The following is a 14,321-nucleotide window of genomic DNA, read 5'->3' on the forward strand; positions in this document are numbered from 1 at the left end:
TATTAAAATACAAGCAGCCTTTAAACAAAAAAAACAGATTTATGTAAAAGAATATAAGTTTTTTTTTTATGCTAAAATCTATTACTGTTGATTGATTCAGTGCCCTAATGGAACAAACATTGGTGCGTGAGATGAAAAGCACATTGTGAGAGAAGCATGTGACAGGGTGCTTTATGTCGCGGGCACAGGCCTCTGACCCTTCAGAACCCCAATTAGCATTCCTGCAGAATTTATTGCCACGCCTGGCATCACTTCTTGTTGATTAACTCTCTACTCATTAAAGTGAGAGCAGATTTATAGACAGATCTGACTGATGCATGGGTAAGGAAGTGGGTAAGTGGGGGTGGGTGGGTGGGTGACAAATGTATACGTGCGATCCAGTGCAGTGTGGCTGAGGTTTGAAAAAGTGCTAGAAGATTAATAAGCATCATTATTTTGATCTAAACAGAGGCAGGGGTTACGCGGGGTAACCTGCGTTTACCAAAATAAAAACACAGCCACATATCTGAGGACCAAAACGCCTCTAATATACACACACACACACACACACTCACACTCACACACACACACACACACTCACACTCACACACGCACACACACACACGCACTATGCGATACAATTGATAATATTTCCTTTATATGTGTTGTGCAAAGTCTATGGATATATATATTTAATTTTAATTGATTTACTTATTTATATATTTTATATATATATACTTTATTTATATATGCAGCTAAATGTGGTCTTCAGCCTTTTAGCTTTTAACTGACTGTATATGCACAGAGACATGTCTGCAGAACAGGACGGATGCAATTCAATGAAGGGAATCAGTCTTCTGGTGGCAGGTTTAACCTGCATGAGATGAAGTGGCATGTAGAAAATGGGGACGTACCGTAAAGGACAGCACTTGATCCCCACCTGCTGGTGTAAAGCACAACACCGTGACAGCTGGAGAGAAGTGAAGCTCTCGGCACATCTGGAGGTAAAAGCCCAGAAATGATCATGCTTCACCTGTTGAAAGAAAAGATGTGTTTGTACGTATAACAACATCACTTCTGGTGATCAAAAGGTCAAAGGTCAAAGTGACAATTTGTGTGCTCCCTGATGTTGTTTATTTTTTGTTGTATTTTTCTTAATTATGTTTGCATAGTTTGTTTTTCCTCCTTAGTTAGAGGAGTGATTATCTGGATTGTATGGGGTTTTTTGTGTGCAAATACAATAAAGTAAATGTAAAAGCCCCCCCAAGCTTATGAAATGAAATGATAGATAAATTAAATATAACATTGAATTAGTTACTCAATATTATTAAGACTCAGGAGCAAAATAACATGAGCAGGACAAACCCGTTTTTTAACTAAGCTCTGTGACGGGCCCCCTGGGCCTCTGGGCCTGTGCCTGCAGGCCCAGTAATCTAACCATATCTGGGAGTGGTTTCCAGATAAAAACATGTTCAATGCTGAATAACAGAAACACCAGATACATCGCAAAATCCTGCATTTTGTTTTGGTGAATATTGTGGTTTTGATTAGACTCAGTCAGAAGTGTTAATTCAACTCGATGGTCATTTTTAACTATGTGTGAGTCCTCTTGTTTTCATATGGCATTTTTTTATATTTACTTGTGATTTCTGAGAACTTACTACAATTACAAGTTACAGTTTTGTAGCGCTTGTGATTAATGCAACTGCAATTCAGTCAAAAGAGATTAACTCACTATAGGCGAACCTTCTCTGGTTGTCCGCTAGATGGCGGCAGAGCCCTATAAAGAAATTGTAATTAAATTACGCTCGAGGTGGCAAAATAAGAGACTAAGACAAAACTCTCACTCTGCTCTTTTTTTCGGATACCACAAACGTACGCATACGTGGATTTCACATGTTGCTTCCAGGATGGAGAATTAATGAAAATGTAATTTTTTGTTGAAATCAACTACCATTCGTGTCATGTTTTCTTTTTAAATGTCTAATGGCAAACTTTTTGTTTTGTCCGACGGCGCATGCGTTATTTCGTAGAGCCGAAAGATGAGCCAGTTTCCCTCTCACGCAGCACATCTTCACTTTACGATATCTTTGACTCTCTAACGCTCTATACTCGCTGACACTTGTTGGAGATACATGTGTTCCCAAGAGTCGCTCTGCACTTCACTGAGTTACTGGCAGATAAAGAAGAGGATACCTTCGGTGACATTTCTAACCTAAGTGGTACGTCTCCTGTTTGAGGTTAGCAAGTTACAGCGTTTAAAGCTCTTTATTGGCTTGTTTCCTCTTACGGACCCTCATTTAGACTCAAGAAAACGTTGTTACGTTGTGGTCAAGTCACTAACATGTAACGTGACGTTACTACATCTTCTTTACCTTGTTAAAATGAAAGAAGTCTCGTAAAACATACTTACACGTATACTAGCATTTCTAAGACGTTTAGCTAGCTAACGCCAACGTTACCTCTTCTTAGTATACTCAGTATGCCGTGTGTTGCTTTGCCTCGACGCGTCCAAAAGACCGTAGCATGTTAGCTTGCTATGCTAGTTGAGCTTTGTGTAGTAACGTTAGAGACACTCTTCTTTCTTTGGCTCCGTGTGGATGCCACAAGGTTTCCGATGTTCCGCGTGCGTTTGTTACCGCGTGCCACGCTTATCACCATATTATTACGCTCTCATTGTTGCGTATTTACAAAATGCGCTGAAGATTTCCGCAGGTTGTGCTTCGGGGCGGATACAAACTAACGCAACACAACATGTTACCACACAAACTTGTTTCCTGTGCCTCAGGCAGACAGTTCAGATGAATTCAGGTTGAATTGGAGATGTATTGTTTATTGTTTAAAGCAGAGAGATGTTTCTCATGAGACCACACAAAGACATGTCTGTAAAGATGTGTCACAATCACAGCTGTGCGCTGGCGAGATAACGGTTGGACAGTGAAAGCTGAGATGAGTCATCCTTGTCCTCATGTTATAACTTAAAGCAAGTAAACAATAATTTTGCTGCAGAGCATCAGGACCATGGACCCATTTTCATAACCACATGTAACCTGAAGTGCAGTCTGGGTAAATACATCCCTTTCAGAGATTTTGCAAATCACTGCATTACAGAGATGCCTCACCATTATAATGTTTGTCCACCAGAGAGCAACTGTAAAATGTCCCGCTTATTATGTAACTTGGTTACAATTCTTAAAAAAGTACAATAAAAAATCTAAAGGATCAGGAATGTTTGTTTATGTTTATGTTGTATTGGATTTTTAACTCCTCTAAAATCCAGTATTGGTTGGACTATTGTCACACATTAAGGCGTGGAGTCTATGTGGAGTCTATGAAGGGAAAAAGTTCGGTTTATGTATTTTTAATATCATTTTAGCATCTGATGAGTATTTTCGTTGTCAAATAATCTGTTTATTAATTGCTCAATTGATTAATTAATTGGCCAATAAAACATCCATTAATATATATATTTGTAAAAAGCTCGTTTCAAGTTCCTTCAGCACACAATGACACAATTATTCAGTTTATGATGTGAGATAAGATACAAGGTCAGCAGCAATCTTCAGTTCTGAGATGCAAACATTTGTCTTTTTCACTTGGAAATATCTAAATCAGTTTATTTGTTTTCTATCAGCCAACCAGTCAATGAGTTGAGTCATTGTTTCAGCACTGTTAATGATGTACAAACAACTGAAGTGCATGTTTACACCTCTGGTAGATGGAAGTTACAGTCAGTATTATAGATCTGGTGGGAATATTACTCTGCCTCTCCTTTTATATATTTGTATGATCATTTACTGAGGATACTGCCTACACCACTATGGACAAGGGGAGCGTAGTGTTGTGGTTTAACATGCTCAGGTTATGACCATCAATTTCCCTCAACTGTCAGAAACAGTTTTGCGGCACGTCTCAAAAAATGTGCGCCAGTGTGAACACGTGTCTGATATGCTAAATACGTGTAGAACGTCTGGTCACAGTGTTAAGGAGGTGTTTTTTGGTGGAGATCAATGACAAGAAGTCAGCGGTAGCACTCCCCCGATGGCTGAATTCTCACCAGTTTATCACATGCACAGGGAGCCAGATGAGCCCACATCTGGGGCACACATCATCAGGCAGCTATTCCTGACAGCTGCAGCGGGCCGGAGAGGAGGAGGAGCTGGGGCTTAATGGTACATTTGGTCAAATTCTACCAAGAGGGGATTATGATGGGAGTCAGCCCCCCCCCCCCCCCCCCCCCCCCCGACCCTGAATAGGATAAGCGGTTACAGATAATGGATGGATGGATTATGATGGAGAAATAAAGCTTCTTTTTTTTCAGTCTAGCTAACCTGTTTGTTAAAGTCAGCGGAATGATAGTCGGCTATTTTCTGTTTTTTTACGTCATTCGTCATTTGTTTGATTTTACTTATTTTAAATATATGTATTAGCCAATCGTATTTTTCTTTACTGATTGCGATGACACACCCACAGAGGGGGGGCGTTATTTCCGTTACACACATGTTTAGTTCAATGGTATACAAGTACATCATTTAGTGTGATTGTAACTCTGCATAATTCTCAGTTTATCAGCGGAGTGTATGAAGCTCACTGCAGACCGGAGCTGGTGTTAACAGAGGGACAGCTGTGTCCTATGAACATCTGCACTCGGCTCCTGAGTGAAATGGCTGCTTCCTCACTGTCCTGCGTTATTATACACTCTTACTCTGCTTATGGGTCACATATCTCACACATCTCCTCATGCATTAGTTACTGTGGCTGCTGTGACACACAGTAGCCCATGTTGCTGTTTGAAATTGGAAGTCTGTTGTAGTTTAAAATGTTGTTGAAAATGATTAAATATAAATGGCCATTCAAATGAATGCAAGTCCATGAATGTTGTGCAACATCTGGTTTGACATCATCATATAGACTTTCCTTCTCTCAGCACCGCCAACTCTGACTGACATTCTAGTGATATCAGAGGGAATGATAATGTTTAATTATTATTCTCATTTTCATTGAAAAATTTATTTAAATGATTAGGATGAGATTTCCGCGGGGATCTGTGCTAAACAAAGATGTTTCCTTCAGTCTGTAGAACATGATGTGTAGGCCAAGACATATCTGCAGCACCACAATATTACATGAAACAGTTTGACACACATTTTGCCTTTCACAAATATTGCACCCTGCGATTTTGAAAATAGTCCGTAGTAAGAATTTGATACTATTTCTATTAATTGTGCACCCCTAGTTTTATTGCAAACCCAGTTGATGATCTCATGTTGCTGTGTATGATGAGCTTGAAATCCTTGTGATAAATAAGTCTTCTGCTTGTAATTTTTTTGCCAGCAGTACTAAATAGCCTCAGTAACGTTGAGTAGAGTAGTCTGTGTGGACTCTGACGTCACACCAGGATCTCATGCTTCTGCTGGGTCTGCAGGTCGGTGACCCTGACCCACGCAGGGTCACAAACATGTACACTACAGCACACATCCACATTTCACACATAGTAAGTGCAGAAACACTGGTTATGTTGCCGGTCATTTGAATACCAGTGTGACTTCAAATGTGGCAGTAGAACTGAGGTTGAAAAATGTGTGTCTTTTCATCTTTCATCAGGTGCTGTTAACTTTCAGGTCATTGGTGGACAAGGAAGGACGCCGTGAACCCGAACTCTAGACGGAGTGACCCAGCAGTCTGAAACCACTCACCTGGGCTGCTCCACCTGGTGAGTGACAGAACTACAGCAATTATAGTGGTTGTTACGCCTGGAAGGAGAATATGTGTTTAAACATGTGAGTGCATCTGTGTGTCTGTCTGCAGATGTACACACCGAGGTTAACCACAAATCGGTCCGGTGGAATTACTAATCTGAGAGACGGTGTCTCCGCCTCAATGTAGATAAATGTATGAGCTCAACTGAGCGGACTGTCAACAATTACATCGATTGTGCCCATACTTCATTTCATCACGTTGCTGTTTCTGTGAGCGCACACAGTGCATTTGTTAGTGAAAGCTTTGTCAACACTGTGGTCTCAGATTATGGGTTGGAAAAGCTTTCTAATTCACTGCTTGTTAGATTGTAGAGGAGATTGTTCTGACTGCCTCACTACTTAGTTAACTGAAGCTGGTTTACTTCAGCTCAGGACCAGTTCCACTAGATTTGACAGTATAGGAATAGATGTACTGTGTCTGTACATTTCTCTAGTGGTTTAGGCAGTTTCATTTTGGATACTGGATTTGAACTTGTCCACATGCTATTGAACATTTGACGTGGTTTACTTGATTAGGATGCCCACTGTGGAGATATTCCCTCTGGAGTTTGTCCTGAACCATGGCAGGAGGGATTATAAATGTGACCCAGCGTTTATACAGCTTTACCACCACCTGGATAACTACAAATACATGTTACCAATGATTCTACAATTATACTATACAAAGAAAGTATGATTAACTACACTTGACTACTTCAAATAAAGTCAATTACAAAACCTTGTCCATATCAGGGGAGGTTATGATGCAATATAATCGTGCTGGGATCAAGAGTAGGCATGACATCATAACTTTATGTAACGATAATCCTGGTCAAATTCATTGTGATTCATGATACTATCTCAATAATCATCAAAATGTGCTTCAAACTTACATTTTTATAAAGAAACAAATATCCTTTTTAGTAAAAATCAAACAATCCAATAATCCTTAACATGATAATTACCAGGTCCCACTGCATAAATGAAGGATAGATAAATAAAAAACTATTAAATAAAGATCCGCGACATCACACAAGATTCTTCGAAGGCTCCTCTCACCCTGCTTACCGTCTTCTTAACTTCTTTTAAAAGACTGAAAATACCAGAACCAGGGCAGGTTCAAATTCTTGAATCCAGATTGAATCTAGAATCGTGACGTTGTTATAAAGTATGATGTGAAAGGCAAAAAATGTAATCAGTAAGCAGGATGAGAGCAGTAGACGCACTGTAACGGCACAGCGGACATGAAGGAATTCAGCCGGGGCCGACAGCGCGGCATCACTTTGGGTTGGTTGTTTGCTTTTCTTTGGCTCCTCTTCCTTATCAAACAGGGACACAGTGTGGGAACCACTGTCCGTGCTTGTCCTTCAGTTTTCCCAGGATGGACAGCACGCATTGTTGGCATTCCTCATCGAAACCAAGGACACATCTACGTATATCACTGCTAACCCAGCCCCCTGTTCGTTATACGAACGCCCAACAAATCAAATCACTGGCTGGTATTATTCATTTTGTGATGTTCATCTTAAACGTCGAGACTGGAGAGGCTGAGGGGGGACAACATCAGATCTGAACCTACGATGTCACGGTCACGATACAGTATGTGCCCCCTCTTGCTGAAATTTTCCATGATGTCCCGTGAAGAAGACAAATATCCCGCTTTAATATTAAATATGGAGGCATGTCATTCCCTGCATGAAATATCCTTAAAGCACCAGCGCAGAGAGAAATATCCCAGCAGCCCTCCCACCCTCAGTACCGTAGACTGTGAATATAAGAAGCGGGCGTAGTCATCGTGACGTCACCCATTGCTTTGTGGACTGACGTTCAGAAGCCTCGGCATCTTGGATTACGGCCGTTGCCATGTTGCGAAAAAACCAATGAACGGAAGTGGCCATATTTTAAATTCGGAGGAGTGACATAGAGACGGCGTATACGGCTCTAGTAGGGCATCTTGTTGTACACTGTCCCTGACCAGTCCATTTGATTTAATGAACAAATCCTCTTTATTTAGATTTAGTCACATTTTCATTTAATTTGTCATTTTTATCCTTCACAGTTGGTCCAGTTTTACTTACCAAAAAGTAAATTTTTTATTACACTTATAGTCATTACTTTAGTTGAGGATTGTTTGTATGCCTCGGAGCCTGAGCCATTATGTTTGTCCACTGAGGTCGTCCACTCTCTTGAACGTGATATCTCAGGAATGTGGCACAAAGGTCCACCTGGAATCAAGGCTGAACTGATTAGATGTTGGTGGTCAAAGGTCACTGTGACCTCTCCAAACACCATTTTGGCCTTAACTCAAGAATTCACATGCTAATTGTGACAATATCACACAAATGTCTAATAGGATAAAATGATGAAGTGATGGTATTTTGACTAGACATGGATGTGAACTGTAACGTGACATGTTGGCGGTGGAATACAGCAGTAATTTCAGTTCTCTCAAAGTACTACTTCCCTTTCATTTCCTCGAAAACAAAACATCACTTTGTAATTTAATCTTTATCAGCTATGAAGTTAACCTGGAACATTTAGGATGGATTAAGTGGTGATCCCTGCTCCTAAATTGTTCAGTAGGGAGCACCAGGGCTCCTAGCCCCGATCGTGTATGGAGGGATTACCTACCCGTCATGTCGGGTGAGTCACAGCGGGCCTGCAGTCCACACATGACTGACTGAGGACATCTGGCCACGTGACTGGTCGGATGCCTTTCTCTGACCTGTGAGTCATCACAGCTGTACACAGCAGCCTGTCTGGTGTATCAGATCCCAACAATGGCTGACATTAACTTAACTGAAACCTGTGCAGTCTGCAACACACACGGGCTCTGGTGGATTGAACTATGTATTTGTATCATTGTGGTGAAGAGTACAACACACACCTCAGCCTTTTTCACCTCTCTCTTCAATATTCTTCAGTGTGAAATAAGAGAGTCTCTCTCTTAAACAAATGTATTTGTATATAATTATAAATTGACTTAGCCTTTTTCTAATTCTTTTATTTAAGGGCACCACAGGGAGAAATGAAAGGCAGTCGCTGAGTGCAAGTGTTACACCAGTCTGTCTGTCTTTGTGGCATGACACAACAGAGTACAGTTGTACCCTGTTGGCAGTAACAGTCACAATGAAGTGCTAATGAATTGCCTGGACAGTGAAGTTAAGCCTCCTATTAGCTCTACGGATTCATGTAGACGGCTCTGTTGTGAGTTTTTGATCCACGTGGTTTAGCTCTTGTTGTTCTTACACAATCATCTTCTTACAGCTGATCATATTTCTTTTAAAGGACACCCATGTGTTGATAAGCCTGGTGAGCCACATCCCTCTGCAGCCTCTCATTCATATGTCAGCTGTACGCACCAGATGGTTGTTATAACTCTGTGTCTCTCTGTCTGGCATGACTTCCATCAATGGAGATCAGATAGAAAGACAGAGACTAACTGCCAGTGACTAACAATCTGGTGTTGGGCTTCAGGGCCTGATTTTGAAATTTCTAGTGTTACTAGCTCTCCTCCAGTCAATTATAACACAGATTTCATGTTCACAACGTAACATTATCAGGGATCTGCAAATAGATGTCCTGATCGTATAGTTTTACTGAATATCGGTCGATAACGATCGTCAGTAAAACTTTATTGTCCACAACAAGGGGGATCCTACGGACCACAGATCGACATCGGTCCGTTACACCAGCAAACATTAATATACACATCAGAAGCATTTAAGTGCTTTATAGTTAATGCCGTGCAATGCTGCTTTTCCTTTTAAAGGAACAAAACTCCACTCTCTGCAACAACACAAACACGTGCAAGCACTTGAGCAGGACACAGCTTTTCAGTGGAAAACTGGGCCGCCCCAGTTAAAGATTCCTAGAACCGTCACTGTTTAGCAGATAAAGAGTCCGATATGTTCCAGAAGTTAAACAGCTAAAAGGAGAGAGAATGTTGGACGTACGTCAAACACACACAGGACAAGACTCTTGTTTAGATGCAACCGTTTGCCTTCGTCATATCAGCTTGTATGTCAGTGTCGTGTTTACAGCTTGTTTTCACTGCCTCCAAATGGCCCAAAAAAACCTGTTGTTGCAGGTTTCTAAAAGCAAATTCTTTTATTTGGCTTTGTGAAAATCAGCTATAGAATTCGGATCTAAAGAGCTCACATCTTCGGCCTGTTTCACCAAATTTGCAACAAGATGCAAGCTAAAACCTCCAACATATCATTTTCTCTCGCATTCATTTTGACACGTTTAACTAATTGAAACGACCGATGTATTTTCAACCCATGCTTAAACATGTGAGAGGACCTGTGGGACTCGCAAGACAATCATTTGTGAAATGTGACGATAGCGTGATTTGGGATCTGTGAGAAAGCACCCTCTTTTTAGAAAGCGGGCGCCGGCATCCCACAGATACACTTTGTATACAGTCAGAGGTCAAAGTAAATGATATTGTTGTCAAATAGAAGTGGAAATTGTCTTCTGTTAACATCACCCAGGTGCTGCAAGTCAGTGTGGAACATCTACCCCAGTGGGCAACATACCACGGTGCATCCATGTATGAACTGCCTTAATGGGCAGCAGCTGTGGCATTTCACAGTGATCTCTCTTTGTCTCTGCATGTCCCTCTGCCTGCTCCATATGTGGCTTTAAGCAGTTATATACAGCATGGCACAGTGTGGGGTTCACGTTCAAAAAATGAAAATATAGCCAAAAATTTACCGAAAGTCTGTTGTGTCCAAACCGGGGTTATAATAGAATTAGCCCAGCCCCGGCTCCCTGTCCCCACAGTGAGGAGACTTTGTTCCTAGTTACTAGACGTGAAACAATCTGCCTCTATGAAATGCACTTTGATATTTTCCTCCATAATAAACGATCAGTGGCAGAGTAAAGTTAACTGTGCTTGTTTTCCCTCGTTGCCATTGCTAACAGTGTGTGTGTGTGTGTGTGTGTGTGTGTGTGTGTGTGTGTGTGTGTGTGTGTGTGTGTGTGTGTGTGTGCTCTTCTAAAACAGCTGCTGAGTATCACTCTGAGGCCTACTTGGTCTCCATGCCGTACATAGACAACGAAGAAGAAACAGAATGCACAGAAAATACTCTAATATATAGTACTTCAAAAAGTATTTGCATTGCACATAGTCACTGAGCAGTGAACACACTGAACTGAAATGCCAAAAATTCTATGAAAATAAAGTACCGTATTTTCCGCACTATAAAGCGCACCGGATTATAAGGCGCACCTTCAATGAATGGCCTATGTTAGAACTGTTTTTATATATAGGGCGCACCGGATTATAAGGCGCATAGAATAGAATAGCGTCGTAAACGTGTCTCTTGAAAGGTGCCATTTTGGGGTCTTTATACACACAAGTGGTGTTGGACTAGGAGTAAGCACAGTACCGGTGTTTACCGCGGTGCGGCTTTGTAGTTTACCAGTCGTACTGAAACATTTTGACAGAGCGCCGTGTACAACCAGTATGGATCAACCAATTAACCAATTGATCCATATATAAGGCGCTCCGGATTACAAGGCGCACTGTCGTTTTTTGAGAAAATTAAAGGCTTTTAAGTGCGCCTTATAGTGCGGAAAATACGGTACGTATTATATTCTTATTGTGTCACTGACCACTCTTACTAAAATGCATAAAATGCACTTCTCACAACGTCGTTTGAAAATAAAGTGCATACTGTATTCTTTCCTTCTTCTTTCTCAAACATTTTAAATCTGAAGTGCTAAAAGGTGTATGCACCGTAGCACCCTTAAACCACACACTCCATTACCTCACCAGTTGCACAGCGACAACCTAAACCAAGGCCAGGGGATTGTCAGAAGGGGGGGGGGGGGGCATCGTATGGCTGCAGGTTGAGTTGGGGAGAGCGGAGATGAGTTGCTAAGCTCCACTGACAGGCTTCGGCTTCACACCTCGGCGTGCCCTGAATTACACAGGGCTTTCCCCGCTATGTGAGAATGCTGTGTCGTGGCTGGAACGCCCGGCACAAGTGGGAAGACTTGCATGTGCATTTGACTTCAGAGGGATTTCTTTTAGGGACCTAGAGCGGCTGTTATTTTAAGTACGAACTCCTGGGTGTCGGTAAAGTCATCGGCAAACATTCACTGAAGACCTTTGACGTATCTTGGTTGAACACATGGTTCTAGCAGGCTTGAAAGCATATTAATAAGTGGCAGTAATAAATCACGCTGTCCTGATAGAGAGGTAAAGACAGAGCAGCGTTAAGAATCTTATGGAGAGACGTCAGTCTCAAAAGTAGTGGCGAATATTGTCTGACCCACGAATGGAAACAAGTTGACAGCAAGGCTTGAGACCAAGTTTCTTTCACCACCGATTATTAGCAAATAATTTCAGCCATCTTTGCTTTGTTATAGTCATCTATAATGGTTATTTGCATAAAGACACACAATTCAGATTAAGTCAATTATTGTTTTTATTTAAATATTTGCCTTGATAAAAAAGTATCTTGGCATTAATAGATTTAAGATGCTGCTTATATTTATTCAACATGTCATAATATCTATCTCTCTTATATTGCTGTGAAAACATCTCTGTATTTATTCATGTCATTTTACAAGATTACCTTTGAACACATCATGATAGCGTTATAATTTACCTTCGCCCAATGCTCATTTTTGTGCAATAGAGCTTGAACGCATCGTATCGCAAGTCAATGCAACCTTTGCTATCGTTAGCTGTTAGCTTGGCTATAAGCAGAGCCGTGCGAGGGAGAGACTGTGTGCTGTCGGCAGACGAGCCGGTCACCGCGAGGACTCTGGGCAGCATGCATGACAATGAAATACAATATCATAAGTGTCTGATTGAGTGAGTTGTTCCAAATCGTTTCAGGTTGTTCCTCCACGGCTTATTTCCTTGACTTGCAGGTGTGACATATTATTTGAGCTTACTGCTGCTCTGTCTGTACCCTTCTCTCACGACTGTGTGATTTATTACTGCAACTTATCATTATAAAGTCATTTTCAAGTTTATTTTTATAGATGACTGAAGATTTCAAAAATCCACTTAGAAAAATGAGCCAGCCTGTGAGAGACCCTTCTGAGTAGGATTGATGTCACGGAGGAGCCTCTTCAGGAGCTATAATAACATCTTCTCTGAGCCCTCTGCAGCAAAACAACTCGGACAGAAAACCTACTGGATATTTCACTTTTTGTAGGTTGTTACCAAACACAAAACTTCGTCCATTTTGTCTTGTTCATATAGTTTGTTCTATTTAAGCCACATTTATGATCATACTTGATATATTACATTCATAAACCTCTTTATCTGTTGCAGGTGAACACACAAACACCGTACAAACACACACACACACCCACATTGTCTTTATGTAATGTCCCAGTTTGCCACCCAGTGTGCGGTAGAGGAGAGGTAGGATGAAAGCTTCTTGGAGCGACAGTTACATGAGAGAGGATCGGTAATGAGGGGGCTGGAAACCGTGACAGCCGGTCTGCTGCAAGGAGGAGGGAGAATACGAGGAGGGGGCTACTTGTAGGAGTATACGCCACAGCAAGTATGGTAGGAAGAGAACACGTTGCAGCCACAACCCAGTTTTATTTTTTGTGGAGCAGATGAGCGAATGAGCAAGCGTGTCTCGTCCATACACCCACACTGCCTGGGCTGGTGTCCGAAGGGATTAGCAACGCATTGTTACGTCTTTCTGCGCTTTAGGTTGTTTTTAATGACTCGCACCATTTCAGTATCCATCCATTCCACATCCATATTACTTTGGCCTTTGGTGAAATCCCTCCATTCTATTCCTATGTGACAAACAAGACCTTCTCTTTGTGTTGTTGCAAAGTGTAGTCCAGATTCATTTAATATACCCCGACCACGCCGCTGGGGATGCAGGGCCAGCTAGTGTGGTGCACTTGTGTTTATTTACAAAGCACTTCACATAAAACATGAAAAGCTCAGAGACAAAGTGCAAAAGAAACACGTCATAGAAGGACATTTAAATGCAATTTAAAAACTGTACAAAATCTAAGAATGGAAAATAAAAACAAGCCAAAATAGAATAAAAGTTACAGTGTAAGAAACGATTTAATAAAAGTTTTCAGCCTCGATTCAAAATAAGTGTGTTTGTTCCAGATATATGGAGCATAAACACTGAACGCTGCTTCTCCATGTTTGGCTTTGACAGAAAGCAGACCTGCACCAGACGACCTGAGACGTCTGGATTGTTCCTAATGTAGCAGAAGATCAGAAATAAACCATTCGGTGCTTTATAAACCAACAGTAGTCAATTCTTTAACCGACAGGAGGCCGGCGTAAAGACTTAAACACTGTCTTGGTCTCAGTGAGGACTCCAGCAGCAGCGTTCGGGGAAACCAAACACCATCCTTTCTTGGGTTCATAACATCTTCTGGAGGCACTCTGGATTTTCACAGAGAAAGAGATCTTTTTCAAAAAGGACATTTTTTTTAAACTCTGTGCTCGTTGCCAAAGCCCCTCACATTCAGGACGACAGATCTCGATGGAGAGTTTTAGAAGAATATGTTGTATTCTCGCTCTTTCTCTCTCTCTCTCTTTGTCTCTCTGTCTCTTTGTCTCTCTGTCTCTCTCTCTCTCTCTCTCTCTCA

The 14,321-nt window shown here is 41.4% G+C and overlaps 1 protein-coding gene across 1 annotated transcript in view; it reads left to right on the forward strand.

The window, feature by feature from the left end:
* Positions 1-2,108: 2,108 nt before the first annotated feature.
* Positions 2,109-14,321, forward strand: part of ncalda (neurocalcin delta a) — a 64,606-nt gene continuing 52,393 nt past the window's right edge. Inside the window, exons 1-2 of the mRNA XM_076096473.1 lie at positions 2,109-2,201; positions 5,584-5,692. The gene's annotated coding sequence lies outside the window, so the exon portion shown is untranslated. The remainder of the gene's footprint in view (positions 2,202-5,583; positions 5,693-14,321) is intronic.

Source organism: Anarhichas minor, unplaced genomic scaffold, assembly GCF_050575085.1.
Source record: "Anarhichas minor isolate MPS153535 unplaced genomic scaffold, ASM5057508v1 ptg000022l, whole genome shotgun sequence".
In the NCBI taxonomy this organism is placed as follows: Eukaryota; Metazoa; Chordata; class Actinopteri; order Perciformes; family Anarhichadidae; genus Anarhichas; species Anarhichas minor.